Below are 26,995 nucleotides of genomic sequence, written 5' to 3' on the forward strand. Positions count from 1 at the left end.
ATGATTTATAGTTGATTAGGTAATTAAATCAAATACAACTGGCTGAAAGTAAGTCTATTTTTATCATCCCTGTAAATTAAAAGTTCCGCATCATAAAAAATCATGACCATCTTGAAAATGACTCATCAAGTGCCTTTTAGAGGCAAGTAAGATTTATTGTCAATTAACGTATTGAACTGAATAGTCAGCATAACCCTGAGCTCAAGACTTTGAAAATCACTGGCTTCCATTTCTAAGACGCCCCCTACCATGGCAACGAAATGTGTCTTGCTCTTTCCGTATTGAACAATTCCATTGGTTGAGTTTATATTTTACTATAACAACACTTTATTTTATGATCATCTCCAATCCTGTGTAATGAATACAAATACATTCCTTTTTATTTCCATCATGAGTTTATCAATTTTCATTGATTTGCCTATAATGAATACAGTCAGAAAAAGAGAAAGCCAGACACATCATATCCATTAAAGAGTCTTTAACTTCAAAAGTTTGTCCGTGGCATTGTTTAATTAAAAAAGAAAAAGAAAGTCTCGGGGAAACTAATTAAAAAAAAAGACATTACTTTTCAAACTTGCTTCTAAACAAGTCAATAATTATTACATGCAGCAACTCGGGGGCTCTTGCTCTTGTAGAAATGTTGTGTTTGTATCCAGTTCACTTAAAAAAATAAAATGATTAATTCTCACCAGACAGAGTACACATGGGTAAGCCTATGTTATCTGGCTATAATGGTCTACATTTTTCTTAGTTAATAATGGTCAATCTCAACTGTAAAGACGAGCTTCATTCATAAATTCAGTTTATACAGCTAACTGTGTTAGCCAGACTACATGCGTAAAAAACGTCTGAGAGCCAAAGCTCCGTCCACTCAAGTCACTCACTACGACAACACTGATTTCCTTTCCTAGCGGCTTGTGCAAATCATCATCCTTCTTTGTGTGGTTCTTCAAAGAACGTCTCTGTTCTAGGTACCCAGGATGGGATCTCAGCAAAGCAAGTGCATTTCTGAAGTTTCAAGGCTTGTACCTGGCAGCCTGGGAACTGAACTTAACTCTTCTTTTTAAAAACTGATTTTTATTGTGCTCTACATTTTTCTCTGCTCCCCCCTGACTCTCCCCTCCCCCTTCAGCCCTCCCCCAAGGTCCCCATGCTCCCAGTTTACTCAGGAGATCTTGTCTTTTTCTACTTTCTACTTTCCATGTAGATTAGATCTATGTAATTCTCTCTTAGTGTCTACATTGTTGTCTAAATTCTCTGGGATTGTGGTTTGTAGACTGGCTTTCTTTGCTTTATGTTTAAAAACTACCTATGAGTGAGTACATGTGATAATTGTCTTTCTGTGTTTGGGTTACCTCACTCAAAATAGTGTTTTCTAGCTCCATCCATTTTCCTACAAAATTCAAGATGTTATTTTTTTTCTGCTGTGTAAATGTACCACATTTTCCTTATCCATTCTTTGGTCAAGGGGCATTTAGGTTGTTTCCAGGTTCTGGTTATGACAAACAATGCTGCTATGAACATAGTTGAGCACATGTCCTTGTGGCACGATTGAGCATCCTTTGGATATATACCCAAAAGTGGTATTACTGGGTCTTGAGGAAGGTTGTTTCCTTATTTTCTGAGAAATCGCTGCACTGACATCCAAAGGGGCAGTACCAGCTCGCATTCCCACCAGCAATGCAGAAGTCTGAACTTAACTCTTGTTTCTCCATGGGTAGCAAAGAATGTGTTTTTTAAAAATAAAATGAGTATTGCCATTTTCTGAGGATGAGGACTTGAAGTGAAGACTGTGCAAACTCTCCATCAGTTTTCTTTCTTATTTCTTCTTTCTAAAGATTTATTTTCAGTTATTTGTACTGTGTGTTTCTGTATATGTGTGTATATGTGTAGGTGTCTGTGGAGGCCAGAAAAGGATGCTGCACCTCCTGGTGTTGGTGTTATATGAGGTTATATGTAAGATGCCTAGTGTAGGTGCTGGTACCAGACCTTGGACCTCTGTGAGAGCAGCCAGTACTCTCAATCGCTGAGCCATTCCTCCTGTTCCTTCTTTTCTATTTTCTTTGCAGGCTTACAAAGTAGAGTTATACAAAAATACATTTAGAACAACCCGTATCAGGACCAAGGGCCTTACCGATGTGTTTGCAGTCAAAACTTGTTAACCTAAGTCCATTATAATCCAAATTTAAATGCAGTGTGTTCAGTGGCATCTCACATCTGCGTGTGTCGTATCTTTTGGGACTTAGTATGCGTGTCCCCATGTAGGTGGTATCATTTGGCATAATATTTTTCCAACACTGTCACATGAAGGAGACAAGGTTGTGAAATAACAAAATATTCCACATTTCTCTCTTGTTCTCTTCTTGTTTAATGTTTATGGGAGTAGATGCTGATTGGTTTTAAGTAGCAGCTTGATGTAACTTAGACTCATCTGGGAAGAGAGACTTAATGAGAATTATCTAGGTCAGTTTGGCCTGCGGGCGTGTCTGTGGAGGTCATCCTGATTGTTAATTGATGTGGATTAGGAAGACCGAGCCCATTGTGGGTCGCAATAGTGCCTAGGTGAGGAGTCCTAAGAAGAATACAAAGGGAAAAAGGTAACTAAGAACAAGCAAACAAGGGGCCATGCTTTTGTTTTCACTCAGCTCTGCCTTGTCTTTCTAGGAGTAACCGACTGTAACCTGGAATTATAAGCCAAATAAATCTTTTCTTTCCTATTCTGTTTTTGTTAGGGTATTTTTATGACAGTATTCTACCACACCACTGGCAGGCAGGAGTAGGGAAATGACTCAGTGGTTTAGAGCACTTGATATTTTACAGAGGGCCTGAGCTTGTTTCCAGCAGCCATATTGGGGAGTTCATAATGACCAGTTACTCTAAGTTTGATGTTCTTTTCTGGCTTTCATGGGTGCTTGCATATGTGTGGCAGACATACAATACAAAACACACATACATACATGCACATATTTTTAAAACCCTAAGGAAAAAACAAAAAAAAATGAAAATACAGTGTCTTGGTGAGGTTATACCAAGTCATCTAATTATGCCTTGAAGAGGATGCTGAAGTAGAATATCACTCTGGCCTTGGGACGTCATCCATAGGCTACACATTTTGCTTTGAAATGGTTGATAATGTTGTAAGTGTTCTTGCATGGAGCATAAGATGTTGTGGCATATCATTGAATTTTAATAAATAAAGCTTGCCTGAAGATCAGAGAGTAAAACAAGCCGACTGGTCAGCCTTACAGACCAGGCAGTGGAAACACACTCCTTTCATCCCAGTAGCCACACTCACTGCCATAGAAACTGGGCAGTGCATGCTTTTAATCCCAGTGATGGAGGCCTTTAATCCTAGCCTTAGAGAGGATTATAAAATGGGAGCAGACAGCTCTCGTACACAGTGTCATTCTGAGATCCCTGGAGGCAGGATCGCTATTTTGGACTGAGGTAGAAGTAAGAGCCAGTGGCTGGCTGTTTCACTTTCCTGATCTTTAGGTTGAACCCCAATTTCTGTCTCTGAGTCATGCTTCAGTAAGATACAGAAACTGTGACTTATCTCGGATAACCATGGGGTCTGTCACCCAAATAGGACCTTAAAGGTGTCATGTATAGACTGTGACCATCACAGAAGACAGATTTTTGTTCATTTATTCTATTCTTACTTGTATTTTTTGCTCTTTGCCCATAGCCAACATTCAGTAGACTTGATTGTAGGAATGAGGTTTTATTTTCATTCACCCAATAGCTAAAATGTGGGGCGCCAATACTAGCATTACCCAGAAGACTCTTGACAGGATTTATTGAATTTTTCATCTTAACATATGCCCAGGAAATCAATTTGCACACTGAAGTATAAGAAACAGTAAACATAACATTGGAATCAGGAAAGACTCAATATTTCTTTCAATTAAGTGTTCATTGGAATTACTTTATTGTTCTAAAAAAGTAGATTAATACTTCTTTAGTTCCATTAGGCCTTCTACAAAGGGTTATGTTCATATGTGTTTACTGCAACATTGTAAAGGTGAAAAATCAGAAATATTGTATGTGTCCATAAGAAAATTTGCAGGACAAAAATATGATTAATTGAAACAATAGGTTATTGTGTAACAGTAAAAACAAAGGATCCAACCCTGCTTTCATCATTATGGTTAGCTATTAAATCTACAGATGGAAAAGATCAAAGGTAAAGGGTGTAGAGCTGCATAACTATGCAAGAGAAAGCCTAGGTAGGTGGTGCCGTGGCGAACACGCTTGCTGGGCAAGTGTGAAGACCTGAGCTCAGCACTTCCAAAGCCATGTAAATCTGTACAGAGACTTGCCATCCAAGAGTTGTTACCATGAGATGCAGGTAGAGGCAATCCTTGAAAGTTCACAGGCCGACAGGGCATATACACTGATGAGCAGTAAGAACACCCATCTCAAATGAGTTAGAAGGCAAGAACCAACAGGAAGCTTTTCCTCTGGTCTCTGTATTGCAGGTCCTCAGACACACACACGTCACACTGATGCACGCAAGTGCAAAAGAGATTCAAAATGAACAACGAAACATGCAGACTACATTGCTTATTGCATAGACATGTACGTATTTGTAGAAACCATATGCAAGTAGAGATGGGGCTAGTCTACTTGAAGTCCAGGGAGAAGTCAAACCCTATGGAGGAAGAGAAGAGCAGGACCAGAGAACAAGCAGGAATTGTAACTGTACGTGACCGCGTTCCTTGGTTGGTGAATAGGCAAATGGTTCATTTTCTCTGGATTTGTAACGTTCCCCAATGGAAGACAGAATACACATTCTCAGGTGTTACTTAATGCTGACTAATCAAAAATTACTAGGAACAAGGCCTCAAAGTCAGTATAAACAATCAAGATGAGTTTGAAATTCTATAGTATGAATAATCTCCAAGTAAACTGAGTGAGAGAGAAAAAAAACAACTCTGCAATAATGTAACTACCTTAGTTTTTGTTTTACCTTTGAGTGTGTGAGACATTTCATTATGTATCTCAGCCTGACCTAGAACTCACTGTATAGCTCAGATTGACCTCAGTCCTCATGCCTCAGTGTGTTAACCAGTGTTCTATTTCTGTGAGAGACACCATGAAAACAGCAAATCTTATAAAAGAAAGCCTTTGCAGTTACAGTTCAGAGGTTCAGTCTACTGTCATCGTGACTGGAAGCATTGACAGGCAGACACGGAGCTAGAGAATAGCTGAGAATTCTGTATCTGGATCCATAGGCAACAGGAAAAGTGGGACACTTGGCCCGGCTTGAACACATGAAGCCTCAAATCCCACCCCTAATGCCATACCTCTTTCAACAAGGCCACACCTCCTAATCATGCCACTCCCTGGGGACCAAGCATTCAAATCTATGAGTCTATGGGGCCATTCTTATTCAAATCACCCACTCTACTCCCTGGCCTCCACAGGCCTGTAGCCATACCCTAATGTAAAAATTCATTTAGTCCAACTTCAAATTCCCATTAGTCTGTAATAGACTCAACACTGTTTAAAATTACAAAATCCAAGGTCTCTTCTGAGATTCATGCAATCTCTTAATGCATCCCCCCTGCAAAATCAAAATACAAATGCATATCACATACTTCCAACATACAATGGCACAGAACATACATTACCATTCTAAAGAAAGTAAAGGAAGCATAGTGAGGAAATACTGGACCAAAGGAAGACTTAAAACCAGGTGAGCAAACTCCAAACTCTGCATCTCTATTTCTTTTTTTTTAAATTGATTTTTATTGAGTTCTATATTTTTCTCTGTTCCCCTTCCTGCCTCTCCCCTCTCCCCTTCAACCCTCCCCTAAGATCCCCAAGCTCCGAATTTACTCGGGACATCTTGTCTTTTTCTAATTCCCAAGTAGATTAGCTCTATGTAAGTCTCTCTTACCGTCCTCATTGTGATCTCTGTGTCTGATGGCAAAGTGCTCTCCAGATCTCCACCTCCTTTCAGCTTTCTTGACTTCACACAGTTTTCTCTCTTGGGCTGATTTCACTCGCTGTTAGCACCTCTCTTTAGCAGGTATCCCACAATTCTGAATCTCTAACATCTTTGAGTCTCCAATGCAATCTAGGCTTTACCTTCACAGCTTTACACAATGACCTCTCTAGGCCTCCATTCAGGGACACCCCGACACATGTTTGGCCTTAGTAGCTTTCCTTAGCCACAGAGGAAGATTCCATAACCCCTTCCTTGTATCCTTGACTCTACAGCCAGAATCACGTAATGAAAGCTGCCAAGTTCTGCCTCTTGTTAGGGCTGAAACATGGCCCCCTCATTCAAACACATTTTTGCCAGCTTTCTGCTTTTTATGGTTTCCTTCACTGACTAAGTGTGGTTATCTTGAAACACACTCTATGACCAGACAGACCTTGAACTCAGAGACTTGCCTGTCTCTGCCTCTGGAGTACTGGGTTTAAAGACGTGCACCACCACACCCTGCCCTAAATTTTTTTCTTAAATTTCTTTTCACTGGTTGGAAGTGTAGCTGGGTGAGGTCACTACTCCTTTTCTTTCACTTAGTGTCAGACTTTTTTTTTTAAACCTTTTATCTTTTATGCTCCTTTTACCCTCCAACTTTTTGTATTTTTCTGACTTATCTTCTTCTTTTCATTATATCTGCATAAACCTGGCCACTACCAGCCAAGCAATACAGTCAACACTTAGTTGTCTAGAAATCTCCTCTGCCAGAGTTGTTCATCCATAACTCCTCAAATTAGCCTCAGGTAGAGTTTTTGGATAAGGGCAGAAAATAGCCACATTCTTCACCAAAATGTCACCAGAATGATCTAGGTCACATAGTAATATTCTTCTCCTCTGAGACCTCTTGAGCCAGGTCCCCACAGTTCAAATCACACCCAGTCAGTACCACTGTCTTCCATGCTTCTACTAGTATGGTTCATTAAGCCCCATTGAAATCATTAAACTGCTTTCATCATCCTAAGTTCACATTCCTTCAATCAAAAGTACACTCAGGCCTATCACAGCAATACACTGCTCATAGGTACCAACTTTTGACTTAGTCAACGTTATATTGTTGTGAAGAGACACTATGACTACAAGAATGCTTATATAGTGAAATATTTCGCCGGGATGGCTTACAGTTCAGAGACTTAGTGCATTGTCATCATGGTGGGAAGCATGGCAGCATGCGGCCAGACATGGTTCTGTAGAGTAGCTGAGAATTCTATATCTGGATCTATAGGCATCAGGAAGAGAAAGAGAGTGACACTGGACCTATCTTGAACATTTAAAATGTCAAAGTCTACCCCTGGTAGGCCTCCAACAAGGCCACACCTACTCCAATAAGGCTATACCTCCTAATAATGCCACTCCCTGGTAACCAAGCATTTAAATCTATGAGCCTATAGGAGTCATTTCAATTCAAACCACCACACTTAAGTTTTCCAGTGCTGGGATAGTAAGTATGGGTACTCATAGTCATTCAGAGTTACACTTTGACTGCTATTGGAAGCTTTAGAAAGCTAGAAACAACATGGAACTTTCATTTCTATAGGGTTGGAATTTGACTCTACTTACTGTTGCAGCTTTAGATAAGTTATTGGGTGAATCTGTGCCTCATTTTATCCAATAGTGAAGAACATTAAGGACAAAATGAGAAAGGAGCTGCACTATAAATGCCCATTGATTCTATTGTTACAAAATAACAAAGATAAATTTCTACCAGTGAAGATATAAATACCCACATAGCATTCATTCATATAGTATCTTCCATCGATCAGAAGCAACAAACTTACCATCCAAACCTGAGTTCAATTCTCAAATAGACAACTGTCCAATGGAGAAGAGGAAACTATTTACTAGAATTGATGACATATTCAAGCTATAATAAAATTAAAAATTGTCAAGAATGAAGTCGGTGAGTTTTTCCACTCTCCCATTTTGGGGTGACAATTCTTTTAAAACTTCTCTGGCCATCTTTATCTATTTGGCTTTGATTCACTGTAGTTCTGAAGGGCTGTGAAATGTAATATTCTGTCCCATGTCTATAGAGACCAGCACATGACCACTAATGGTTTATTCTCATAGATCTTCTCTAATATTACCTATGAGCAGGTACTTCTGGACCAGAGACAGCAACTTATGTGGGGAAGTTAATGAAGATAAGATTCAGAGCCATGTATTTAAATATTCTCTAGAAACCTCCATCCTATACTGGACAACTCTTTTGCATGCAAGGTTGTAACATAGCTATTTAAACTGAGCATAATATGACCATCACCATGTGACCTTAGTCTGAAGTACCAATAGCAACACGACTTATAGTTAGATCTCTGGTAATGAAGCTGTTGATATTCCAGCTTTTGGTAGGAGAGATAAGAGAGAGACTCTTATATGATATTGTAGTTTCTACTCCTGATTCTACCTAAGCCACATGTTATTTAGGGGAGGTGCTAAAATAAAGACAAGGTAGGAAGTTAACTGTGGTTCATGCTGTGTGTAGGACTTTCCACAGATGTAGCTGCCTTTGAGTCATTCCTTTTCTTGTAAGCAACCAAATAACCTCATTGCTTCAACAAGCTGCATTTAGATGGAGTATTAGAATTCTCTAGAGGAACAGAACTGATAGGGTTTTAATGGGTTGGCTTATGAACTGAGTATTCTAACAATGGCTATCTACATGCAAGAGAAGTTGAGAACTCCAGTAGCTGCTTAGTCCATAAGGCTGAAGGCCTCAACAGCTTGAATCCAATGCTGAGGGTCTGGGGCATTTCAAAAGAGGCACTGATTTTTAATCTGAATTGGAGGAATGAAGACGCTCAGTTTTGAAGTCAGTGAAGAACGGCGATAGCAGTAGCAACAACTGGGTAGAAGTGAGGGTGTAGAAGCAGGCAGCTGTTCTTCCCTCAGGCCTCTGTTAGGAGGATATGCCCACTATAGGTGAGGGTCTTCTGCCACTCAGTTAATCCTTCCTGGAAATATCCTCACATACCCTCTGAGATTCCAGATAGGATCAAGATGACTACCAGGAAAACCATTACAATATGATTGTTTCTTTGGCTTGTCTGAGTTGAATAGCTGTTTCTCTGTATCCCCAGGCTAAATCATGTACGAAAGGTTCACATAGCAGCTGTTTCAAAGTTTGTGGGCATACATCATCTGTTTCAAGTACTCATCCCTGTGCGAACACGACTTTTCTAATAAAACTTTACTCACAAAACCACCACTTAGCCTCAGGCTTATGGTTTGCCAACTTCTGGAAAAGTGGAATTATTTTCCATTCTACCCTTAGAAAATGGCATCTCAATACCTTTGGCATATGAAGGAAGCAATTGTACAATCTCAAAAATAATAAGAAAAACCCAATTTGCTACATAATATATAAAATTATTATAGAAGTATTGTTATTTTCTGGATTCTGTAATATTTAGCTTTTAAATTTGTAATATGGAATTTTATATTTGTAATAAGTATCCATATAATATCTAAAATTTTATTACTCTTTTGCTTTTGTTTGCCTTTTCTTTTTAAATAGGGTTTCTAAAACTGTATAAACTTTCAGCCCTACAAAACTCAGATCCATTCCTGCCCAAAGGCATGAGAAAATTGCACATTGGGGGAACTGCAAGTAATTTGGTTTTGCTCATGCGAAATAGTGAGGTGATTAAAATCACAGTCGGAAAGCCCGAGTTGAAATCCAGAGATTGCACCTTATTAGCTTTAAGACTTGGAAAAGTTATTCTTGATTCTACTCTTCTTTCTTCATTCCTCTTTCCTACCATTCCTCCCTTCTTCCCTCCCTTCTTAATATGGAAAAAAGGAAAGAATACCTCTAGCCTGGGAGGATTGTTGAGTAATATGAGGATGTGCTTACACAGTGTGAACTTTGTAAGTGCAGCGGTAAAGATGAGAAAAGTAAAGAAGGTGTGTGGAGGTTGAGGCCAGGATGAAAATGGTACCTGACCAAAAGGTCTGTAAGGTGTTTCTGTGCAGGAATGCAGGCAGTTCTATCTAATCATGGCCGGATCACTTGTTTATGAACTATGAAGGGGCCCCAGTTCTGTCCATATATGCAATGAAAGAGAAATTGGAGGTTCAGTTGTCAAAATTCTTCCCAGGGAAACCTTCTGATGAACTGTACCACCCTGGGTTGTGGCTGCATGGCAGGAAAAAATAAGATATGTCAGTGAAGGCCTATGAGTAGTACCCTAAAGAACTTATGTGATTAAAGCTATTGATTCTTATTACAAGACAGGACAGATGTAGGAAGGTTGGGTTCAAAGATCAGTATCCAGGCACCTTCTTGGGTTTTCTTCAGAGCCTGAGGCAGGGCCACCAATTCCAACAGTAGCAGGATGTGGTAATCTGTGCACACTCACTGTCTGGCACATCATTATCTTACTGAAGACTCAGTTTGTGAAGGGACCAGACCAGCCAAGTGCTGCAAAATGCTCAGATGTGGGAGGTGTTAGGCATGGAATTACCTGACCACAGATGCTGTGTCTGAACTGAACAAACCATCATTTTAATACTTTCTCCTGGGGCTTGCAGTGTCTGTATGATTAAAATCAGGCAAACGGTCATCCCTGACAACATATACAGAGATAACATTATATAGTCTTTGAAGATGGGACACTAAAAAGAAATCCCACAGTAGTCAGAATTGAGTATAATAAAAAGTTGTTTATTTAGGGGTGGACTTACAGATCATAGTTCTCTGCTTGAATGGGGAAAAACAACTGAATCCCATAGTAGGAAGAGAGAGGGAACACATGCTTTACAGGGGCATTTATAATATAAGAGACCATGCTCAAGTGGGCAGACAACTTAAAGGCTTCTAGATGTAGGATTTCCTATAGCACCTCCCCCTTTTGTTTAAACAAGAGAGTTCTAAGCCTAATACAAAATTATATACAATAAGAAAAAATATCAGGTATAAAAATTAGAATTACAACCAACATAAACAATATCAAGCAAGAAATATGTGATAAAAGTTTCAATAATTATTCTATCCTAAGGTTTTTAAGTCTTGCATTATAAAAAAAACTTGGCCAAATCATGAAAGTAACTACAACTATCTAGTCTTCAATCCCATCGAAGACCCGAGAAGGGAAATAATATTACTTGAGTAAGCAGGAAGTGCCATCAAGCAACTTCCAAAATGTGCAATAAATGACAGAGACAACTGGATACCTGGGCAATCACCCAAAGTCTCACTTTCAATGTTGGAGCAACCAACTTTGATTAAGGCCTAGAGTAACTGACAGACCATTTTCAGAGGCAGGAAATTTTTCAAAACCATCTTCCCCTGTCTTGGTAAGATTTGACAGTTTTTTTCTTGTATCCTGCTTGTCATATCCAGACAATATGCATATTGTCAGTGGTTGATGTATGGTCAGTTCTTTGCCCAAAGGACAGTTTTGCCAAGAAGAAAACAAGCTCCAAGAGGAGTGTCTTTGGTGTTCAACATTCTCTCAGGAATAGATTGGTACTGCAAGGAGCAATTGTGTCTCCCTTCAACAGAACCCCAAGTTATTTAAATGCCATATTCTACAGCTCTTTGAAGTGTTTGAAGATTACCTATCTATGCAGAATATAATCTCTATGTATATAAAGAATTTGTTTAATTTAACTATGACAAACATGGATGATATTGACCTATAATTCTTAATACCTATATAACTTAAAGACTAAAACTTCATATTAAAATATTAAACAATCTTTAAACAACTGTGCATCAAATGCAGACAATGACCTCAAAATGTAAACAATGTATAAGTTATCTTAATCAGAGGTAGAAATTTGTATTTCAATATGATAAATATATCCTAAAATTGTATCAATATACAAAATGTCTTAAGCAGAGGAAGAAGCATGCATGCTTACAGTATGACAAAATAACTTTGCCTAGGTATACAAATATTGAAGGCAAAAATAGGAACATTTTAATATAATTTAAGTTTGTATTAATATACAAGAATCTAAACCAATATAAATTGCCTATAAATCATAGCTTACAACTATTTACTTTATCACTCACTATTTTTATTAGTATGAGTAAGCTCACACTAATCTATTATCCCATCCAATTTTTCCTCTTTTTTATTCAAAGAGATCCCTGAGCCTACAAAATTTTCCCCAAACCCCAACTCTATTACCAATTATAATCAACCCCTAAATGATGTCCCTAACCCTGAGGATAAACTTTGGTGGGAGAGGGGATGTCATCTTCTAGAGTTACTTCCAGCTGTCATGGGGGCGATGCTCTTTCTATGGAATCCTGTGAAAGTAAAGTGATGGTTAAGTTTCAAGATTACTGTCTGGTATAATTGCAAATAGTCTCTGAGTGTTTGATCGGGTTTTTCTGAGGTTCCTATTTGGAGTACTGGCCAGAATGTTGTAAAAAAGTGCACCATTTCAGTTAACCAAGTTGGAACCATCTTGAGCAGTTGGTACCAAAAACAGGTCTTATAGTAGTGCTATCAGCATCATGATGCCATAGCAACCAGGTGGAGTTGCTGTTGAGGGGTCCCATCTTCTTCCTGGAAACTTCAAAGATTACTGCAGGAAAATTCATTGTTCATTGTGGGAAACTTAAACAGTATATAAACAGACGTATATTCAATGAAAGGTACAATAGAGACAAAAATAGGTATAAGAAAAGTAAAATTTTTTCTAAATTCTTTTTTTCTTTTTGTTCCATACTGTGGCTCCTGACATGAGACAGAAACTCTGAATTTTTATTTTAACAACATGCTTGAATTTAGAGAAGGACAGAGCCATTGTCCAACTCCAAAGCCAGCTTTGATTTTTAAGTGAATCATGACTATTATTCCAGTTTATGTTTAGAGATTCTTACCCTCAGATGACCTGTCCTTATAAGTCATAATTCTCTTTGCTTGGTGATCCTATCTGGATATCTTTTCTTCTTTAGGCATCTAGATGTCCAGAGTCTTCTGACTTTTTGAAGATGAGTATTTTCTTGCAAAGACAAGAACAGAACCCTGCCCCAACCCTTATGAGGTTTTCTTACCACCTGATTGGTTCCTACCTCTGTGTATGGGCCATCATTTCTCTTTCTCAAGAGAGTTCTCTTTTTCAAACAGAATCTATTAATTTTGATGGTACCCATAACTTTTCTTCTCCTATTGAAACAAGAGCAAAAACCCTTTCCCAATGTAGCACATCTCCTGGTTTCCATTGTGAGGTCAACACATCCTTGAAATACACTGGCTGATTTAATTCATAAGACTTCTATTATCCAATGTCTCTTTGTTGCTGTTGTTCTTTTTTATTAGCATTAAGAAAATTCAAGGTCAATAAAGCATTATGTAATCTATTTCTGGGAGTATTTTCCATCCCTTTCTGTTTGTTTAACATATCCTTTATAGTTTGATTTGATATTTCTATAACTGCCTGACCTGTAGTATTGTTTGATATACCTGCAATATGCTTTATATTATAATAAGCAAAAAATGGTTTATTTTCTTAGAGACATATGCTGGACCATTATCTGTCTTTATTTGTGCAGGTATACCCATGATGGCTATAATTTCTAATAAATATGTGATTAATGAATCAGCCTTTTCTGAGCTCAAAGCTATTGCCTATTGAAAACTTAAATAAGTGTCAATGGTGTGGTGTGCATATTTTAATTTTCCAAAATCTGCAAAGTGGAACACATCCATCTGCCAGATTCCATTTCTTTGAGTACCCTTTGAGTTACTTCCTGCAGGTAGTGGTGTTTAGTTATAGAAAGAGCAATAGGACATCTCTCTATGATCTCCTTAGCTTGTTGTCATGTAATAGAAAACTCTTTCTTTAATCCATTGCTTTTGACATGATGTTTCTTATGAAATTTTGAGACCTTCAACACATGTCTAATCAATAATCAATCAATTTCTGCATTACCTGTACTAGAGGACCTGGTAGACCCATATGGGATCGGATGTGTGTTGTGTATATGGGACAAAGCCTATTCCTGATTATATCTTGAACTTGCATGAATAATGAAGTTAATTTGTATCATCTGGTATAAATTTAGAGGTTTCAGTTTGCAAGACAACTCTTTCTGCATACTGTGAATCAGTAACTATTTTAAGAGGTTCTTTAAAATCCCTTAGTACCATGAGAATAGCATATAATTCTGCCTTTTGGACAGAATAATAAGGGCTTTGTTCCACCTTACTTAAATCTTCTCTTTTGTAACTTGCCTTCCCTGATTTATTTTCATCAGTATAGGATATATGGGCTTTAGTTATTGGTGTGTCCCCTACAATGCGGGTAAGGATCCAAGTAGTTCTCTTTATAAGGTTAATTTTGTCACTTTTGGGATAATTGCTATTAATCTCTCCTAAAAATTAGTATAAACTCTTTGCCAAGGTTCATTGTCTTCCCATAACTTTTTAATTTCATCAGTAGTACAAGGCACTCTAATCTCTGCTGGATCTATATCTACTAGTTGACAAAATCTCAATTTTCTTTTTATAATTAATTCAGAGACCTTTTCCACATAAGTTTTTAATGTTTTAGTTGGTTTATGTGGTTAAAAGATCCATTCTAAGATAACATCTTCCCTTTGCATTAAAATTCCTATAGGGGAAATTCTAGAAGACAATATAACTAAAATGCAATTAAGATTTGGATTTATGAATGAAGCACTGAAGAAGTTCTCATTTAAAAGAAAACACTAAAAGTGTCTGCTTCTCTCCAGTAATCAATTCCCTTCATAGAAATGGAAACCAGAAGGAAAAGCAAAACCCTCTGGTAATGAAGGGAAGTCTTTTACTCACATTTTGAATTTGAAGAACAACACTTTTGTTATTTTGTGTGTGTGAACAATTTGGGGACATTTCCCTGAAAAAGCAGGTGTCTAGTGGCTATGAGAACTCTTCAATTCAAGCAATTAAAAAAAAAAGAATCCAGGACTTGACATTTTCAAATAGGGAGTGTATAAAGGAGACAAGGGAGAAGCATATATTGAGTTTCTGCAAGTCAGGAGGTGGATGAAAGTTAAAGCTTTGTTTACCAACAGAGAGGAGATGCTTCCAAAAAATCCCACTTCAGTAGAAAAAACTGGAATGCAAACCCTAGGAAGCCTCTAATAACTGACAATTGGCCTAAGTTAAAGACAAACAATCCAAACAACATTTAAAGATTGAAGCATGATGAAAAAGTAGCTGGTGATTTTTGTTCCTGTAATCTACAAAACAGGTTGATTTCGGTCTTCTGTGATTTTAATAATGTATTCATTTTTAATAAAAAGAACTGGATTTCCCCCTCTTACTATGCTCTTCTAGTGCAAGGTGGTCAGCAATTTTTCTATTTTATCTATTTAATAAGTACCTGTTAATCAGCTCAGTAAATTTGGGGCTAAGTCATGTGTACACATCCCATACTCATAAATGAAAACCTTTAGGATGTGACTATGTCCTTGTCTTTCTGAAGCCATTACAGGAGCTGCTTAGGTCTGAACCTTCAACTCGGTACAGATCTTCTGAACCAAGAACTTATGTCTACTATTGATGGTTTTCTTGAATTCTCAGAGACCTGTGGCCAGATGTCTGTACTTTAAGTTGCCCATTTCTCTTTATTGCATCAACTTGCACACTGTTTGACTATATATAGTATTTAGAACTAACTTCCCAATTCTTTTTGAGCAGCTATTTCGTATATTTTTATTCAGCTCCTCCCTGATTTCCTTACAGGAGCTCTTCTGACAAGGAAATATGGCTGTTTTGTTTACTGGACCATCAACATCAGTGTTGTAATTCATCCCTGTTGGTCTCTGGGGTATGGAGACTATTACATCACTCACTAGTTAACTTTTACAGAATTTTTAGGTGGAGTTGTTTCTACTAGGAGGCTCTTGATAACCACCTTCATTATCTTGAAGGTGGGTCCCTTTTCTGAGGTTCTTAATTCTTTGAAAATTTGATGCTGTCTCAGCTGAAAAACTAGCCAGACTATTAAGGGAAGCTGGTTAAGACACTGAAAAGTGATGGCAAACTACGTTGGATAATTGTGAATTTCAGTTGTTCTGTATCACTTGAATTTTTGTGCTTTTTTCCCCTGTGTATGTGGTGGTTCTATTTTTCTCCAATAAAACTTTTATTTAAAAAAAAAAAAGATTTGGATTTATCCTATTCACATGTGCCTCCTGCAATTTTTCTTCAGCAACAACCAATTCCTTTTCTAATTCAGCTGTTAATTCCTGGAACTATTTAAGTCTTTGTCACATCTAAGGTTTTGTTTAAATAAACTATTAGATCAGACATTATCCCAACAGCTGGTCATAGACTAGAAATGTCTCCTAACAATCTTTGAAAGTCACTAAGTGTCTGCAATCAGTCTCTCCTAATTTGTGCCTTTTATGTCCTAATTTTCTGTATACCTATTTTGTAACCTAGGTAATTGACGGAATATCCTCTCTGTATTTTTTCAGGAGCAATTTGTAAACCCCATTTTGACAAAACTTTCTTTGCTTCATCAAACATTCTTTCTAAAGTACCTATATGTGAATCAAATAGCAAAATGTTATCCATGTTATAGTAAATTATAGATTTAGGAATTTTTTTAACATATTATTTCCAATGGCTGACTTACAAAGTATTGGTATAGAGTGTGACTATTGAGCATTCCCATTTGAAGGACCATCCATTGGTATCTCCTAGTAGGCTGAGAATTATTATAAGTAGGCACTGTGAAGGCATTTTTTTCTGTCCTTTTCTTGTAAAAGTATAGTGAAGAAACTATCTTTTAAATCAATAACTATAAGAGGCTATCCTTTTGGTTATAGAGAAGGAAGAGGAATTCCAGATTGTAGAAGGTCTATAGGTTGAATCAAATTATTGACTAGCTCTTAGATCTATCACCATTCTCTATTTACCAGATTTCTTTTTAACAACAAATACAGGAGAATTTCAAGGGCTGGTTGATTCATCAATATGGTGAGCATCTAGTTGCTACTGTGCCAGCTGCTCTAAGGCTTGCAGTTTGTCATCTGTTACAAGCCACTGTTTGACCCATATTGGTTTCTCAGTTAACCGTTTTAAAGGTAGGGCTGTTGGTACCTCTAAAGGTTTGCTAGTTGCTTTGTGTTCTTGTACAGCCCGATGGTGTTGGCCTTTGTGTATAGTATCTTATATTATTCTTCCCAGAAACAGAGTTTCTGGGACTGCAGGAATGTTAATCTGGGTATTCCATTGCTGCAGTAGGTCATGACCCCATAAATTCACTGCAATATTAGCCACATACAGTTTCAGCCTTCCTCTCTGTCCTTCTAGCCCTATGCATTTCACCCATCTTGTGCTTTGTTTCACTTGAGATAGGGTTCCAGTTCCTTGGAACTGAACATCTGCCTCTTGAAGAGGCCAATTTCAATGCCAAGATTCTGAAGTAATGATATGTCTGCACCTATGTCTATCAAACCCAAAATTACAATGCCATTTATATGCACTCTTAGCTTTGGTCTTGGATCATTTATAGAAGTCTGCCAAAATATACGTTTCCTATTTCCTATTAGAATTTTTCATTCATCCTCCATGTTTATTCCATCATCCAGAACAGTATTTTATTTTTTGCAGAAGGCTCTGGATTTTTTAATTTTTCTGGTGAGACATGTCCTCCCCAGTGACTGTAAATGATTGGACCACTTTTGATTTGGGGGTCTGTGAGAGGCCCTCCAAGGAGTTTCCTGATGGCATTAGGTTGCCTTATCTGGTTTTGTTGATCTGCATTCATTGACCCAATGTCGGCCTTTGCCACACCTAACTAATCCAGAAGGTTGTTACCTTTTATTTTTGCCATTCCCAGGGGGGACATTATTTCTAGGAATTCCTTGGCTACAATCCTTTCTCAGATGTCCTATTCTGCAACAACTAAAACATTTGGCATTTTGATGTCTCCTCATGCCTTTGGAAATTGTTTCTCCTACCCAAGTTTCAGTATTATAGTCAAATGTCTCAATGGTCATTGTATGCAGGATCCATTCATTCATTGGCTACTTCAAGAGGAAGATTGGCACTGAAGAGGTTCCTTATGGCATTGGTTAGTCATTTGGGCAAGAAACTGCTCTTGCCTGAACTGCTTGATGTTATGTTGTGTGAGTTGAACATGCGGGACCCATGGAGATATGACTGCTGAACTTGCCTAAAGATGAAATGGTACTTTGGACTCCTGCTTCATGAAAAAGACTGCCAGACATTCTGCAGGACCCAGAAGAAAGTGACTGAAAACTGAAAATATAGGCAGAATTGCCTTTGAAATTTTTTGCTTCATGGAAAGTCTGCTGGACACTATGGGCCTGTGGCTGAAGATGGATGCTCTAACATTACAGAAGAACTTTGGGTGACTGTCCAGGCAGCGCCATGTCTCTGTCAATTTTATGGTTTGGAAATTGCTTTCAATGCACTTCCTGTTCACTTTGGTAATATTATTATAACTTCTGGAGTCTTTGATGGAGTTGAAGAATTTATAGTTATAGTGTTCCTTAGTTATGATGAAAGATAAAGTAGATATTAATATTGTAAGTATAATTCTTGCTTGATACCTGTTTTGTTATATGTAATTTTATTATGCTAAAGTTAAAACCTTCCTTTTTATTTAAACAGAAAAAAGGAAGTGGCATGGGAATCCTTTCTATATGCTTTGAATATCATTGGTTAATAAAGAAACTGGCTTGGATTGATAGGGTAGAACAGAGCTAGGTGGGGAAAACTAAACTGAATGCTGGGATATGGAAGGCAGAGTCAAGGGAGAAGCCATGGAGCTGCTGCCAGAGACAGATGCACTAAAACTTTGCTGGTAGGCCATGACCTTGTAGTGATGCACATATTAATGGAGATGGGTTAAATTAAGATTTAAGAGTTAGCCAACAAGAGGTTAGAACTAATAGGCCAAGCTGTGATTTAGATAATATAGTTTCTGTGTGATTGTTTTGGGGCTGAGCAGTTGGGAACCAATGAGCAGTCTCCTACTATAGGTCTCAACAGGTCATATTTAAGAATACATGTATATGTACAAATACGTATATGCATGCAACAATAATTAATGATAAAAAGACCATGAATTTGAAGTAGAGCAGGGAGAGACACATGGAAAGGCTTAGAGGAAGAAATGTCATAACTAAATTAGAGTAAGACATTGAATAAAATAAAAATTAAAATGCAATGACAATAAAAACCAGACACATTATAGGAAAGGACCCTGAGCAGTAAGAAAATGAAAATAGGACCTAATCTATCAATCAAAATATAGACCCATCTAAACTACTCACCATAGTAACCAACCTCACCTTTCTTTAGAGTCCTCTAAAAGACCCAGTCCACACCTGGGGCCCCACTCAGTAGCCTGCCTCAACCTTGAGACTGTCTCCCTCTAGTACCTGCACCATTACTTTGCTCTAAAAAAGTTATCTTGCTTCTTTTGCACATCCCTGTGAGCTCTTACTTTCACTTCTCTGGATGAGAATTCAAGAGCCTGGAAATACCCAGCACAGATTCCAACTTGGGGGGTGGGGATCCATCTGTCCATGACTTTAAACACTCTTGCTGATGTAAGCCCCAACACTCTGAAGACAGACTTCAAAATTACTAGTCAAACTCACCTTAAATGACTTTCACTGAGACTTGAAGAAACAAATAATAATAATAATAATAAAAAACCCTTGCACTACCAAAACGGGAAATTGTACTTGCTTTTGGAAGGAGGCCCTGGATAAAGCTCCCATCTGGGGGAACACATGGAGCAAACTGCTTTCTCTGAAGAAGAATGTGGTGCAGTGCTGTCAGGGACCAACAGTAGTTTTCTAAGTCATAGACTTTCTCTGAATCTCCATATTGCAACCAAAAGGGTGCTCAGTCAAGAGGATCCCAAATGGAGCCATGAACCTAAAAGGGTTCATGGCCTTTGGGTTTCTGGGCTCAACTTGAGGACACAACAGCTGTGCCTGCTCTAGGAATCTAAGATTCTAATGATTTCTACAATTCAAAATGTAGACCTAAACTTCCAATTGCAACAGACATGTTTATATTAGATCAAGACTTTTACCAATAGCACCCTCAAACTATTCTATTATTCTAAACCACATTTGATATTCTCACAAACAGCCAAAGCTTGACAGGCATTGAGATCCCAGTGAGAAGGGAAATGTCCTGAGTGGTGACATCTATGATTGGAGTTCAGAGAGGTCACTGGAAACTTTTCAACAGTCTCACAGGATTGTAATGACCATGGAGAAAAGCAAATGTGGACAGAAGTTCAGTCATTCAGAACCCATGTGACTGAGTTCCTTGGAAAAGAAGTATGAGCATGGAGTTTAACAAGTTTAGCTGTTTCTCCCTTGAGTTGCTTAATGGTGGATTGGTAGGGAAGGAAATGAGAGGCAGAGGCACGAGGCAGACAGGTGCTGCTTTGGCGGGCAGGGGTGAGGTTCTAGGTACAGATGATGAGGACTCAGTTTAGATTCAGCACAATCGGAGTCCTTGTGAACAAATCTGGCATATCCTAGGAAAGATGAAGGGCCACACTGTAGGAGGGGAGCTGAAATGCAAACAGAAGTGTCCCCAGTATGCTGTGATTGCTGGTGTCAATTGTCAAAACAACAGAATCTAGACTTGTCCAGTGGCTGAGCCTTTGGGCATGCCTTTGCAGGATTATCCTGGCTGAGTGAGTTGAGGTGGGAATAGCCATCCTGACTCATCACGAACTACATAAAATGGAGAAAATGAACTGAGAACTACTATGCAATCTTCTTGTTGGGCTTCTCAACTGCAGATGGAATGTGAACAGCTGCTTTCAGCTCCTGCCTCTGTGATTTCCCTCTCATGATTGGCCATGATCAAGAATAAACACTCTACCTTCAGTGACCTTTGTCCCGACATTTTATAACAGCAACAAGAACAGAAACTATGACACATGGTTTAGATCAACTCGATTATTTTGTGTCTAGATGACTTGTGCTTTCTTGGACTTTTTATTAGAAGCTGAAGATATGTTACAAAGAGGAAGATAACAGCATGCAAAGCCACTATAATTTATTTAAATTTATGTTGTATGATAATCATCCAGCAATGGCCAGGCATACCAGAATGTGAGGCCAGAAGAGAACACAGAACTTGTGGGTAATTTGTGAAATATGGGTAGAAGAATAAAGCTGATTTGTTAGGATGTTTTAAAACACCAAAGACAAAACCAGGAATTTTACATGGCAAGTGGAATAAAAAAAAAACAAAAAAAAAACAAGCTTTAAATAAAAAATAGAATTAAAATTATATCAATTAAATCACACAACATTTAGGTATGGAGTTGAGATAAGGGCAGAAAAGTGTACGTGAATTATATTATTTTGATCTACAAATATTATCTTGGAGTACAGAATTGGATGAGTGTTGGAGGAAGCTGCTTGTTAGTTCCCAGTCACTTAGCTCCAAAATAATCAAACAGAAACTATATTAATTAAATCATTGCTTGATCCATTAGCTCTAGCTTTTTATTAGTTAACTCTTACATATTAATTTAACCCATTTCTATTAATCTGTATATCACCACGAGGTTGTGGCCTACCAGCAAAGTTTCAGCATGTCTATCTTTGTTGGTGGCTCAATGGCATCTCTCTGACTCCACCCTTCTTTCTTTCAGCATACAGCCTAGCTTTCCAGCCTAGTTCTGTTCTTCCCTGCCATATGCTCAAAGGAGTTCTTTATTTATTAATCAATAAAAGCAACACATAGACAGAAGAACCTCCTATACCAGATGAGAGACTGGAAAGGTGTTTTAGTTAGGGCTTCTATTGTCATGAAGAGACAGAATGGCCACTGCAACTCTTATAAAGGAAAAATACTTAACGGTAGTGGCTTACAGTTAAGAAGTTTATTTCATTATCATCATGGTGCAACATGGCAGTATGCTGGCAGACAGTGCTGAAGAAGGAGCTAAGTCCTACATTTTGACTTGCAGCCAACAAGAAGTGGTCTGTGTCAATGGGTGTGTCTTGAGCATATGAGACCTCAAAGCCTACCTCCAACAATGCCATTTCTACTTCAACAAAGTCACACCTTCTAATAGTGCCACTCCCTATGAGTTTATGTGGGGCAATTACATTTAAAGTACCATAGAGGAATTGAAGGCATATTTGAAGAAAATATTCTTAGAATTCCCATAAGGGACAAAAAACAGATTAAATGGTCCTACAAACTCAAGTAACAGAAATATTCAGAAATCTATATTGAGTTTCATTCTGGTGAAAAGTAAGGACAAAGGACTGGAAAGATGGTGGCTCAGCAGTTAAGAGGGCTTGTTGCTCTTGAAGAGGACTCAAGTTCTGTTCCTACCACTCACAATGGGTAGCTTACAACCACTTGTAACTCCAGTTCCAGGGCATCCCACATCCTCTTCTTCTGGCATCCTTGGGTATACGTACATATATGACACACACCCATTCATACACACATACACACACATAAATAAAAACAAATCTCAGAAAAGAGAAACTAAAGACAAAAATCATAAAGATGAACAGAGGAAAAAATAGTATGTTGTCTTCAGAGAAATACAATAATAAATAAATTCTATGGAAATGATGAAACCCAGAATCTACACAAACAAACGAACAGTCTGAACAGTCTCTAACTAAAAGTCTGTAGACTATAGACACAGTAATAATATAATTTAAAAGTGAAAGCAAAATAAATACAGTTCCAGAAAAAAGTATGTTAAGACATTGGACTTAATACTAAATGAGATACTTTAAAATACTTCTTTAAGCTTCTTAACGTTAATCTAGCTGCAAGCAAGAAACATCTCACAGAAATAAAGAGGAATAAAGAAACTTGAATATATTTGAATATGTTTGCAAAATTTGTATATTTTAATTGTATATGACTTAAAACAGAAACAAAGTTAAAACAAATAATGTCACTGTAACAGAAGGCAAATGAATACGTAGACACATGGAAGTTCTAGCATTAGAAACACAGTCAAAGTTGCGACTTATTTTTTAAGCTGCTTTTCACAATGTATTACTCTTGTGTCTGTGTGTAGGTATGTGCACATGAGAGCAGATGCCCACAGAGACCAGAGCAGGGCATCAGATCCCAGGAAGCTGCAGTTATTTGTTGTGCAATGTTTGTTTAACTATGTCAAGTTGTGTTGCATTTGTTTATACTGCATCTGTTTAACTATATAAAGATGTGTTGCTATTTTACCTTGCCTATCTAAGTCACCTGATTGGTTTAATAAAAAGTCGAACAGCCAGGAGGTAGGCAGAGGAGGGTTAGGCGGGACTGGCAGGCAGGAAAAAGGCAGCCAGTTGGCCAGCCAGGGACCAGACAGCTGGATATGGAGAAAGCAGGAAAACAGGATGGACAATATGCAGACGAGGTAAATGAGCCTCAGTGCAGCACATAGATTAGTAGAATTGGGTTAATTTAAGTTAAAATAAAGTGCTAGCTAGAAACAAGCCTAATCTAACACTGAGCATTCATAATTAATAAGTCTTCAAGTCATGATTTGGGGGCTGGTGGTCCAAGAAAGTCTGTTATAGATATTGGTGTTGATGAGGCGCCTGAGATGGATGCTGAAACTAAGAAATGTTCTCTGCAAGAGCAGCAGGTGTTTCTCACCTTCTGAGCCAAGCAACAGTTCTGAGCACAGTTGAGGAGGAGCTGTAACACGGCAGGTGGAAAGAGCATAAGACAGGTGTGTACTACTGTGTCAAAGGAGATGAGTGCCCTGTAAGAAAAGTAACCTGTAGTAAGAGCTGTGGGCCTCTTCCCACAGCCCGGCTCATGGCTGCCTAGCTAGCTTATGCCCCAAAATAACAACACATAAACTGTATTCTTTTAAACACTGCTTGGCCCATTTCTATTCATGTGTGTAGCACCCCAAGGAGCGCTTACCGGGAAGATTCTAGCCTACGTCCATCCTGGGTCGGAGCTTTATCACGTCTGCCAGGGAGAGGGGAGCATGGCATCTGTCTCTGAGAGGAGCTGCCTTGCATCTGAGCTCACTTCCTCTTCCTCCCAGCATTCTATTCTGTCTACTCCACCCACCTATGGGATGGCCTATCAAATGGGTCAAGCAGTTTCTTTATTTTTAACCAATGACCTTCCTCCATCAGTAACCCAACTGGAAGGACAAGAGAAAGAAGGGGGCCATAGAATGATTAGGTCATATATACAAAAAAGACCAAAGGGATGACATTTAAACCTATAAATTATGTTGAACCAAAGGAGAAGAATTATTATAATTGAAAGACAAAGGTTATTAGAATTTAAAAGGTAGACAGTAATAGATAAGTAGGCAGACTGGCAGAGTGGGAGAGAGATTCTGTTTGAAAAAATCCTCCTTAGGTATGAGGATAAACTGGTAGAAAATGAAAGCATGGAAAAGTTACAGCAAGCAAACACTGTGTGAAGAACAGGGATATAGTTATGCTAATCCGAATGCTGGCCCAAGAGAGATTGTTGCTGGACACAATAGATGGCATAAGCCCAAGGAGGAGCTGGGATTTATTCATGTATTCAACACATGGCTGCTGTATTTCCACTGTGGGCCAAGGAGGGACAGCTGTCATGAGCAAATATTTTGGCCATCAGGGAAATGATGTGGGAGAGGGGGCGGGAGTGAGAAGAAGGGACTGTGGATTCCTGTGCTAGCCAGGTGCAGGCAGGCTCTGCTTTATTTTTTCAATGTAAACATTTTATTTCTTTATTAAAAGCTTATTGATAAAAAATATCTTAATTTTAAAATTTATTTCAAAAGAATTTTATGCAATATATTTTGATCATCTTCTTCCCCTCTCCAACTCCTCCTAGACTCCCCACACCTCCCTACCTATCATGTTCTTTCGCTCTCAAAAAAACATTTTAAAACTAATATTTACATTAGTGAAGTGAGAAAAAATATGAACTAATGAAAGTTCTTTTAATGTCTGTGTTTGTACTTGTGTGTGTTCACTGGTGCACACAGGTGTGTGTGTGTGTGTGTGTGTATGTTTTGTTTTACATGGATGTGTATATATGCTGTGGGCATGTGCCACTGCACACTTTGGGAAGTCAGAGGACAATGTCTGTATTGGTACTCCCCTTCCCCTTTAAGATAAGATATATTACGGTAGTCTGTTGCATATATCAGCCTAGCTGGCCCAAAATCTTCTGGGAATTCTCTCTCTGCTTCCTATGTCAATACAAGAGAACTGGGATTATATACTGCTAGGTCTCTGATTTTTTAGGTAGCTTCTGGGGATTCAAACTCAAGTCTTCAGGCATGTGGTGAGAACTTTTCCCACTAGCCATTTCTCCTGCCTGAACTTGTATCTTTAGTAAGATAATAAAGGCAGGAGGGGTTTTTGTGCTGTTTCAGTCCGCAGCTCTATGTTAGCACATGACAAGCTTCAGGAGACGCTCGAATCCTTACTGCGGCCCTGAACTGCTGTTGTTTCTCTATGCACACAGTTCCTTTCCTCTTGAGTGAGTTCAGAGAAGCAAGAGTGTAGGATTAGAAGTTCTCAGACATCTGTTCTCTGAAAACATCACAGGGTAGGAACTACTCATTGAGGATTGACCACTTGGAAATCTCTGTTAATTTCTAATTTAAAGAATAACAAGTAAGAAATGTATTTATGGTTATTGTGTGTAGGGTGTCGAGGTAGGCACATGTGCCATGGTGTGGGTATGGCAGTGGAAAACCCTGTGGAGTGGGTTCTCTCCTCTCACTTCTACGTGGGTTCCTTGAGTTGAGCTCAGGGTCTCAGGCTTGCACAGCAAGTGCTCTGCCCACTGAGTCATCCTGTCAGTCCTAAGGATGACAATTGTTATAAAATGAAAGTTTATTATTATTATTATTACTGTTCATATCTGCATATGTGTAATGAGTCCAGACAGTGCACATATTCTGTACAGCACACATCCTCAAATTATCATGGAGCAAACAGATTCTTGCATGGAGGGTCTCACCCTGTGACTGAGTGTGTAAATGTTAAATGGACAGGACCGGTGGAGCTCTGAGAGGAAGACAATGATTTATGTTTATTTCAGGAGGATATACAAGACCCCTCAAACTTCATACACTGAAGCCTGTGATAGTACTGTAAGCATGATGGCAGCTGGAATCACCTAGAAGGCAAAGACCTTGGCATAACTGTGAAGGGGTTGCTCTTCGATAGGTTAGGGCCCTAACTGAATAAAAGGGAGAAAGTGAACTGAGTACCCACGTTCATTTCTTTCTGCATTTTACTGTGGCTGCAATGTAAATATCTGTCTCACACTCTTGAGACACACCAGCCCTGCTATGACGGACTGCACCTTCATACTGTGAGATTCCTGTGACATACCACCCCTGCTATGATGGACAGACTGCACCCTCACACCGAGACACACCAGCCCTGCTATGACGAACGGACTGCACCCTCACACTGTAAGATAAAATAAGCCCTTCCTCCCTTCCATTTCTTTGCCCAGTGTTTTTTCCAAGCAAATAGACAAGAGGCTGATTCAAAGCCCTAAACACCATACTGGTGTTTGCAGGTGGAAACTCCTGGTTGGAAAGTAAGATGTAGGTGTGGATGTAAGATTGGGAGTAGATGAAGTCATGAAAGCTGAGTTCCCAAGGATAATGTCCTTAGAAAGAAACAAAGAGACCAGAGCCCATTAGGCATGTCTCTGGCTACTTGGCAGGCTGAAGCAAAAATATCATAAACTCAAGCTCAGCCTGGTCTATAAAGTGAGTTCAAGGCTAGGCTGAGCAATGTAGTGTGACCCTGTGCCAAGTTAAAAACGTAAAAGAGGGCTGGGATGAAGCTCAGTGGTAGAGCATTTGCCTAGCATGTGAGAAGCCTTAGGTTCACTGTCCATGCCACATGTGCATGTGCACATGTGTGTGCATGTATGTGCATGCACACAGAGAGAGAGAGAGAGAGAGAGAGAGAGAGAGAGAGAGAGAGAGCTTAGCTTTCCTTTTTTTTTCCTTTCTTTCTATCACATAAGTACACGGATACAAGGCAGTTGTTGGTTGACCAGG

Source organism: Chionomys nivalis, chromosome 7 (genome assembly GCF_950005125.1).
Source record: "Chionomys nivalis chromosome 7, mChiNiv1.1, whole genome shotgun sequence".
Taxonomy (NCBI): Eukaryota; Metazoa; Chordata; class Mammalia; order Rodentia; family Cricetidae; genus Chionomys; species Chionomys nivalis.